The sequence below is a fragment of the Sceloporus undulatus genome, chromosome 1 (genome assembly GCF_019175285.1).
Source record: "Sceloporus undulatus isolate JIND9_A2432 ecotype Alabama chromosome 1, SceUnd_v1.1, whole genome shotgun sequence".
NCBI classification, from domain to species: domain Eukaryota; kingdom Metazoa; phylum Chordata; class Lepidosauria; order Squamata; family Phrynosomatidae; genus Sceloporus; species Sceloporus undulatus.
This window is the reverse complement of record NC_056522.1, coordinates 159,597,619-159,607,659: the sequence shown is the minus strand read 5'-3', so window position 1 is coordinate 159,607,659 and position 10,041 is coordinate 159,597,619. Positions and strand designations below refer to the sequence as shown.

At 41.5% G+C, this 10,041-nt stretch overlaps 1 protein-coding gene across 1 annotated transcript in view; it reads left to right on the top strand.

Moving 5' to 3' along the window:
• The first annotated feature begins 406 nt into the window (after positions 1-406).
• Positions 407-10,041, top strand: part of ZC3H13 (zinc finger CCCH-type containing 13) — a 54,133-nt gene continuing 44,498 nt past the window's right edge. The window contains 1 exon segment of the mRNA XM_042445291.1: positions 407-807. The gene's annotated coding sequence lies outside the window, so the exon portion shown is untranslated.

The following is a 10,041-nucleotide window of genomic DNA, read 5'->3' as shown; positions in this document are numbered from 1 at the left end:
CCTAGTAGATGTGGCCTCTCTAGGAATCTCTCGGTCCTCCAGAGCAACTCTGTGGTCAACTTCTGCCAGACGTTGCCATAGAGTTGAGTTGAGGAGCTGCAAAAAGCCTAGTAGATGTGTCCTCTCTAGGTCTCTCAGTGAGATGTTTACTTAAAGGTGACAATAGAGTCGCGCTGGAGGACCTAGAGATTCCTAGAGAGGACGTATGAATCAAACCCGCCATATTAAAGGCGTAGATGTTGGAGGGATGATGAGCGTACTCCCGCGCCTGGGCTACATCCGTTTTAAACCGCGTCATTAACACGGAGCGCGCGCGCGCTCTGCGCAGTACTTCCGCCATGGCGCTTCGGTCCGGGTGTGTGTCTGTATCTCTCGTTCTCTGTGTGTCTCTCGGAGGTGCGCAGGCCGGCGACGGCTTCTGCGCAGCGCAGTTGCTGTTGGGGAACTGTGGCTTAAGGGAAAGGAAGGAGGAGGAGGAGAGAGAGGGAAGGGGGGGAAGTCGCGTTGAGGCGCCTTGTGCTCGTCCCCAACGGCGCCCCCCTCCTTCCTTCTCCCCATTGGGTCTCGCGCACCAGCCGTTGAAGGAGGGAGGGAGGGAAGGTGGGAGGAAAAGAAGGAGGGCGGCGTCGCTGCTGAGGTGCTGCGTTCGGGGCGGCCGTCGCTGCTCCCTGCTTCGTCCCCGTGCGTCGCGGCCCTTATCCCGGGGGCGGGACGGACTCCCGCCTCGCCCTCTCCCCCCCTCTCCGCCCTGGGCGGCGGCGGCGGGGGCGGCGGAGGGGAGGAGTAGGGCGCCTGCGCAGGGAACAGGTGAGCCCCTCTCGGCCCAAGGAGGCCTAACTGCCAAAGAGGGAGGCCAGGGAGGATTGGGGACCGTGCGGCCACACTGCGGGGCAAACGCGCCTCGACACCGCCTCCTTCCACTGGGGCCATAGACACTTGTCCCTCCCTGTTCGCCAGGGTTAGGGCACAGGACTCCTGGGAAGTGGGGACAGCCTCAAGTAAAACAAAGCCCCAGTTTTCCCCTCAGAGGACACCTCTTAGAATCTCTAGGTCCTCCAGGCACTCTATGGTCAACGTCTGACAGACACTGTCCATAGAGTTGCACTGGAGGGCTACAAGGCCTAGTAGATCTGTCCTCTCTAGGAATCTCTAGGTCCTCCAGGGCAACTCTGTGGTCAACGTCCGACAGACACTGCCATAGAGTTGCACTGGAGGAGCTACAAAGGCCTGGTAGACTGTGTCCTCTCTAGAGAATCTCTAGGTCCTCCAGGAAACTCTATGGTCAACGTCCAACAGACACTGACCATAGAGTAGCATGGAGGAGGATACAAAGGAAGGCATGGTAGATGTGTCCCTCTAGGAATCGCTAGGGTCCTCCAGGGCAACGCTATGGTCAAGTCACACTGACCATAGAGTAGCACTGGAGGAGCTACAAAGGCCTAGTAGATGTGTCCTCTAGGAATCTCTAGGTCCTCCAGGGCAACTCTGTGGTCAACATCTGCTAGAGATTGACCATAGAGTTGCACCAGAGGAGCTGCGAATACCCAGTGGAATGTTCTCTCTAGGAATCTCTAGGTCTTTCAGTGAGATGCTTACTTAAAGTTGACCATAGAGTTGCACTGGAGGACCTAGAGATTTCTAGAGAGGATGTATTAATCAAAGACATGAATATTCAAAGGCACAAATATGGAGGGATGAGTGTGCATTTCTATACCACTTATCAGTGCATTTAAGCACACCCTCCAGTGGTTCTCAATCTCTAGCTCTCCTAATGTTTTTGGACTTCAACTCCCAGAAGTCCCAGCCAGCTTGCCCAAATAATCAAGAAGTCTAAAATGTCCAGAGGACCCAAGGTTGAGAAAATGAATGACCCAACGCCACTCAGGGAGATTTTGTGGCTGCAAAGGAAATGTAGTTCTGGCTGCCTCTTAGTACAATCGGCCATTCTTATACATGGATCTTTTTTATACACGGATTCAAGCATCTACAATTTGAAAATGTTCAAGAAAAGTGTACATTTCAGATATCAAACCTTGATTTTCCATTTTTTATAAGGGACACCATTTTGCTATGTCATTATATTTAATGGGACTTGAGCATCCACAGATATTGTTATCCACGGGGGATCTTGGAACCAAACCCCAGGGTATAACAAGGGTCCACTGTAATAGCAATAGCAATTATACTTCCATATTTGTGACTTTCATATTTGCAGATTTGATTATTCACAAACTTGATTAATATGTTCTCTCTAGGTCCTTCACTGCAACTATGGTCAATTTTAACCAAAAGCTGCACTGAAAGACCTAGAGATTCCTACAGAGAATACTCTACTACTGGGCCTTTGTAGCTCCTCCAGTGCAGTTTTATGGTCAAGGTCTGGCAGATGTTGACCACAGAGTTGCACTGGAGGACCTAGAGATTCCTACAGAGGGGTTCTCTCAGTTATAAACATGGTTTTTTTGTTATTTGTGGTTTTCCCACATTCATTGAGGTTTTGTGTTTCTAATGCCAGCAAATGTGAAGGGACAAGTATACAAGTCATTGTTCTCCCCTTCCTTGTCCCTGTAAACATGTTAAAAATGATATAGCAATCCATAAAATAAATACTTGTGTCCTCCCCCCACCCATGGGGAGGAATGATCCTTCATCTTAAGTTTGGTTATAGACTTTCATTTGTGCCAGTTTTCAGCCCTTGTGAAGCCACAGCTTGAGTTGGGCATCTCTGAGCACAACCCTCTGAGAGGGGTGCTTGTTTTTATTTTCTTACTGCAGATACTTTTAAAAACAAGATAATTTGGGTCTACCTTGGGATCTGACTCATTAGTTAAAGTAGAATAAAATACTGAAACATTCAACAGGTCAGTGTAGCTCTGAATGCCAAGAGGCTCAATTTTTAAGTGTTGAAAGCTTCCATCCTGATCTTAACTAGGATCCTCAACTCATAGGTTTGGATAGATGCTGCTCTTATGAGACGCTTTACGAGTGACCTTTCCTCTTCTGCATATCTGCCAGTTGTACACAAATCTCTCCTTCTTGAGGGAGCATATATTGGCACTGTGACCTCAACAAATACAGCATAGTTCTGATTTTGTTCAGCAGGACTTTAGGTCATGAAGAAGTTCACAGATCTGCCTGTGTACTCAAAGCTGGAAATACTGCTTGTGGCTGAATAACCACAGTGCTGAGAAAAGAATTATATGTTGTATTTGCTGATACACTGTGATTTGTGTTTATTTGTTTGGAGGTGTCACATGCCAAGGAGGACACTGGGAATCCTTTTTGCATTGTTTAGAAAGTAATGTTTGCTCTGTCAAGTTTTTTTTTTTAAACTCATGTATGAGAAGCTGCCCTTATATCAATTCTCTGCCATTTCTGTCTTTGGTAATTTTATCCGACAATTTAGAAGTATACAATTCTGATTTGTATGTGTTCACTTAAGAGGCAAGTCTGTGTTCAGTGAGATTTAGGTCTAAAACACACTGCAGAAATAATCCAGTTTGAGACGGTGCAGAGCTGAAGGTAGCAAGGTTTGATCATTAGAATTGTGTTATCAGTGACTTACATGGAAGGTATGAAGATCAGTGTCTTTAAAAACTGTGTTCCTTGGGGGCAAGGTCAGTACTGTATTAGAATTTAACTTGCTTAAAATAAAACAGATTCAGCATTTCCTGTTTTCCTTAGCAACATGCATAGTGGCATGTTGAGGTGATTTGAACTGAAAATGCTGCCCAAATTTTCCTCTTAATACTTTGTCATATACAGGGGATCTTTCACACAGCCAGGTTGGTGAATGTTCCTTTTAGGGTTGGATTGGAGGTCTGAAAATGCCATGTTCCCAGACAGTGAATGTGAAAGGTGGTTTCAGGTTTCATAGTAGAAAACATAAGTGTGGCAATGAGTCTTTGATATGTGCAGGACATGGGGAAAAAGTGTGTGCTGACTGTATGAATTTTGTAAAAATACGATACTGATGCCTAGGATTTGAAGTGACTTCTAAGGCTTTGGCCCCAGGCTCTCATGGAACTTGCAAAGGAGCAATAGTGGTTTTTGGGAATATCCATACTAAAAACCTAATAAATACTTAAGTGTCATAGTTTCCCCAAAGAATTCTGGGAATTGTAGTTTAGTGAAAATGCTAAGAATTATTACATCCATATGCGCTCCCTTCCCAGGAAACACTTACCCTTATCCAACTTAAGTTATATTTTAAAAAGATTTCTGGATGTGCCATTTTGCCACAGTTTGAAGAGAGAGATATGTGTTTCTTTGCATTCTGTTAAACAATGTAGTGCAAACAGATAGCACCTTTACTGAGCAATACATAAAATTTACGCTTGTACTTCCTCATCAGTGTGTTATAAGTATGGATACTTATATATGCAGACAGATGATGACAGCTAGGTCAAGATGAGAGTTCACTGATAAAATGAAATGCCTGTTTCATAGTTTTAATCTGCGCTATGGATATGCCATTTCTGCAAAAATGCAGTTGAAGCTTTGTGCATATTTCTGTCAAGCAAGAGACCCATAAAAAGATGTATTGACCAAATGAGCAATTGCATACTACTTCACTGTTGGAGGTTGGGGAGCAGGTGCAATGATGATCTTTGCCTTGAATGCAGATTAGTGCAGAACAAGGAGCTATTTCTAGAAGATGTTTCTTTTCACAAGAGCACCAATAAAAAAGATTTTAACAATAGTGATTTTCTAATTTCAGTTAGAAGAGCAGCAGTATGCATAGAAAAATTAAAAGATGTAGCTATTCCTTTGTCAAATTGTCGTTTCTGGAGAACTTGTTGCCAGGTGATTGGATTGAATATCCCACATTTATCTTGTCAAGTACAATAAATACTAGCAATATTTTTGTTTTTCAGTGTGGGCCAAAATGAGTGCCTATGGCCTGTTACAGACTGCCAAAATAAAGCTGCTTTGGGTCTCTTTGGAGGTATGCTATTTAAATGACACATGGGTCCTAAGAGTCCGGAGGTCGCGCCAAAGCCACACTCCATTCCTAAGCACTGGAGGGCAGCTTTGGTGAAGCTTCCGGATTCTTAGGATGCATGCATCATTTAAACAGCATACTTCCATAGAGACCCGAAGCAGATTTATTTTGGCAGTCTGTAACAGGCCTATTTGACTCAAATTATGGATCTTATGTGCTGTGAAGAATCCAAGTACTGTACTATAAATGCATCCAGTATATTGAATCTAATACTTTTTGTGTTTATAAAGCATATGAGTGGGAAAGGATTGCTTTCTTTCTTTCTTAAAGGTGGAAGTGACAGTTCTTGCACATGTATGCCCTTTGTAACTGATGGAATATACTTTTTGATCTGTAGTTATTGATAGAGCTGTGCAACTGATTCAGCTGAACCTAAAGCGGATTGGCTTGGTTCAGGCAAATTTTGGGTGAGTTTCATATTTCAGCAGAAGGGCCCAATTCAATTCTGGAATGGTGTAGGCACAGGCAAAGGATCTGGACACCAAATATAAGTGGGGAAAAACAGTGTGTCTCTAACATAACCATACAAGGGAGATACAAAGGTAGTGTGATGCAGAGAAGGAACAGGGTTTTGTTTGTTAACAGGTTTCTCATGCATTCTGGGATAAGAACCTCTCCCAGTACTCTCCAGTCATAGTGCTTCTGGGAAGATTTTGTGAGGTAACTGAAGTTATATGATCATTTGTCTCTTCTGGGAATCTCTTTGTTTTGTAGCAGATCATGAACGTGATGTGATAAAGTGTGCATGGTGGTTGATTGTTATCCTAGTTGCTCTGAGCCTTAATTTCCTTTTGTTTTCTTTTATATAACAGTAGTTTGTCTGTTTAATAATACTGTTCTAGGTAGCAAAATGTCCCCCTCACACACACACTCCATAACAGTAGTGCCTAGGTTTTGTTACTTAGCTGTTACATGGGAGGTGGGCAAGCAGAGTCTCTACAGACAAGGTAGATCATTACATGGGACCATTTTGAGGTGGAAGGACATTCTCAGGGCTGCATGTCTGCCTTCATTAACAATCAGCTCTAACACTCTCAGAGGCAATATCCAAACAGTCTTGCTGAGGACAGAAGTAGAGAAGTCTCAGCTCTCAGAAAAAAGCAACAGGGGCAAAATGCATGGGGTAGAAACAGAGGATGATGTCTGCAGCATCTACCAGTCTCCTCTCCTTTCCAGAAGACTTAGGTACACAATTCTGGAAGGGATGACAGGCATATGGGATCATGAAAGGAAGATTCATTGCCACCAAATGCCATAAGAGAGAGCAGGGAGAGCATCAGAGATACTATAGCATTTGGACTGCTGGTAATACAGAAAGTGTGATCTTCTCACTCTCCTACTGCCTTAAGCTGTATCATTGAATTTCATCAGTTGGTTTGTAGATAAAAGAAAAAAGTATAATCTTGAAGTATGTCATCATGCCATTATCATATTTTATGTACTGTAATCTTTAAGAAACTCAGCTGACAGATGCTCTGGGGGACAGTCCAAGAACAAATGTAGCATGCAATGCATTGCTAAGATTAAGCAGTCAACAAAGAGCTTTTGAAAATTATTTTTGTTTGTTGCAAAACAGTAGAGAAAAAAGTTATAACTCTTTTTGGTTTCTGAATGCAAATATCAGTACACATTAAAGGAACAGTTTGAGTCTGGATCAGAACAGACTAAACCAAACCCATATTCAATCTAGACTCTAAATTGAATGAACAAGCAGTTCTTATATGTCCATATGACCAAAGAGGGAGGAGAAGCAGAATGTTTGAGTTAAAACCTTGGGAAATGTTGAGGGAAAATAGATAATATTATATTATCCATGTTACTAGTTAAAGTATTTTTCACTAGTTATAATGTTTTAGCAATGTACTTTTAAAAAAAGGAGTTGAGATATTTTCAATTATTCAGTATGCTATACTTTGTGCATATAATCCTGAGTATAATTTATGAATCTGCAGAATTCAAAACTGAATGAATTCTCACTAACATGATTTGTCTGAGTACATTTCCAGTAGAGAAAAAAGATATGATTTGGGGACTAAAGCAAACTACCATGATGGATAAGCCACTGTCGTAGGTCATTTATACCTCATCTTTCCACCAAGGATTTCAGATAGCTTACATGTTCCATCACTTCCTCCCCATCCATTATCCTCACAACTTTCCTGTGAGGTAGGTTATATTGAGAGAGGAGATTGCATTACACCTGTGGCAGGGACGTAGCCGGGGGGTGGTGGTTCTGGGGGTCCGGACCCCCCCCCCTTCCATTAGAAAAATGAATGGTGTGTGCTGCTGCGCCGCCGCACTCAAGCCCCATTATAATGGTGGCACTTAGTCTGGACCCCCCCCCCTTTCCTAAAATCCTAGCTACGTCCCTGCCTGTGGAGCTTTTCCGTCAAGCTTGGTGGAAGTAGAATCTAGGACTCCTGTACCTTTGTCTAACCACCACATCACACTGCTCTATTGGGATATAATTTGTCTCTTGTTTCTAGGATAAAATATACAAATGTATAACCTATTGGGGCTAGTGTGCTTTGAAGTTTGTGCTTCAAACTGAAAATGTGTAAACGATTGGAGGTACAGTCAGCACTCGATATCTACCCACAGTTTGAAAATATTTTCAAAATACATCAATTCCAAAAAGGAAACATTGATTTTGCCATTTTATATAAGGAACACCTTCTTAACTCTGGGCCCAAACAGACAGGCCAAAATAAAGTTGTTTCGAGTCACTTGGATGTATGCTGTTTAAATGACATGCATTTAAGAGTCCAAAAACTGTGCCAAAGCAGTGCTCCAGTCCTTAGGACTAGAGCGCAGCATTGACACAGCTTCTGGCCTCTTAGGACGCATGCATCATTTAAACAGCATACCTCCAAGTGACCTGAAGCAGCTTTATTTTGGCCTGTCTGTTCGGGTCCTAAGCCACAGTATATAGTGGGACTTGAGCATCCATGGATTTTGGTAGCCACAAGGGTCCTGGAAGCAAACCCCAGCAGATATCAAGGCCCTACTGTACAGTATTCTAAATTTTTGGGTATATTGTTTCTGCTTCTGCTTCCTTTGTCTGTGGGACAAACACCCATCATTTGGAGCTTTTCTGCTAATCAGTATATTTTGTAAGCTATTATTCCAGACGCCAAAATAGAAAAGAAAGAACCAACCAAGAAAAAAAACCCACCACTACACAGACACAAAGTTGATAAAAAATAAACCATATATTGTGTAATCTGTGCTCCAAATTTAATCTGCTTTGTTCCTTTAGAAGTTTTTTACACATTTAATGTATACTTAATTAGGAGCAAGGAATTTAAAGCAAAATGAAATTGAGGTTTATCTTTCTTGGTCTCTCATGAAGGGGAAGTGTATGGGTCTAATAGTAATGTAGCAAGTTACTTTTTTGGTATTTTAATTAATGGCAACTTTTCAAATACTTTAATGAATAACAGGAACAAAGTACTTTTATAAAATAATTTCCAAGCAATGTTAGATAATAAATTCACAATTTTAGATTCCTCACCATAGATGCGCATAAGCTTTTTCCTCTCTGTGGCACTGCTTCATACAAACCATTATTAAACTAGCAAGTATCTACCTATGGTAACCATGGCATCCCATGTTGTCTTAACTAGGAAACTATGGCTACCAGCTATTCAATGCCAGGATCTTAACTCAGCTTAACATTATGTTTAAGAACATTTATTATTCCAGAGTTAGTAATCCAGTTTCCCAATTTGTACAAAGTGGAAAAGTATAGTTAATTAGAGATTTCTTGGTTTGTTTATTTATTTTAAACATTTATATCCTGCCTTTCTCCCAGTAATGGGACTCAAGGCAACTAACAACATCCTTAAAACAATAACAGTCAAAAATCATACAAAATAAAAGTATATATATAAGATTTGAAATCATCTACCATGGCTAGATGTAGCCTCTCAACAGATGCAGTTGGTGCAGACGTTTTAGATGTGCAAAAGCATTCGAGGTCACTGGAGAAACCTGGGCCTAAGCATCATCATCCTTTGGGTAATGGTGGTTGTATCCATGGGAGCTTATCTCTAATTAAAGCACAGCATCACAGGTATCTTGCTGAGATCCTTAGTCTGAGCTACATGCTCATTTTACAAGTCTGGGAATTTTTGGTATTTCAGATCTGGTGATACAATCTATGGAATCTGGTGGGCAGTTTTTTAAGTCTCTTGTAAAAATAAATTGTGCTCACTTACTAACACACATCAGACATTTTCTAAGCCTAGGATCCTGTAGCTTCTAAATTAACAATAAACATTAAATATAACGAATCTTTCTGCTACTGGCATAGTGTGATATGGCAACTCTCAGCTGAGTAGATTCGTTCTCCCCTGCCATCTTTTGTGTCACCCTCAAGTTTGTTCTGGACATTGCAGAACACATTTTGGAGTATGCCGAAGGCTGTCAGTAGGAAAAGGGAATGTTTGCATAAGTTGGCTTTCCAGTGTCCTACTCAGTACTGGTTATGATGCTGTTGAGTGAGGAGACAATTAATTCGAGAACTGTGCTTGCCTCCTCATCAGCCTTTCCCTGCCTTGTGATTTCCCATGGATGTTTGTTATTTGTATGCTGTATTTGAATTTTCACCTTTAAGGCTATAAAAGAAAAGGCTTTCATTTGGAGATGTGCAGTTATATAAAAAAACATATAAAATTAGATTGAAATTGCTTGTAAAAATTATTTTCGTTTGTGGGAAAAATATATACAAACTTTCTTTGGGCTATTTTAATGTTAATGTGTTTAACAGGACCAGGGCATAAAAGTTGACCCTGAAAGTGGCAAATGCTACTCAGTTAAGTAAATCAAAAGTACACTTCCATGAGGAAAGCTCTAAATTGCACAGGACAACAGTTCAAAACAATACTTTTTTTTCTGGTAGCTATTGAATTATGCTCATGGGATACATTTAGCTTCCATTCTTTTCTGATTAAGGTTCATATTTTGGTTTTTGAGCAGAATGTGGCACTTTCTGTCTCCATATTTTATTCCCTGAACTATTGCTGCCAATGGCT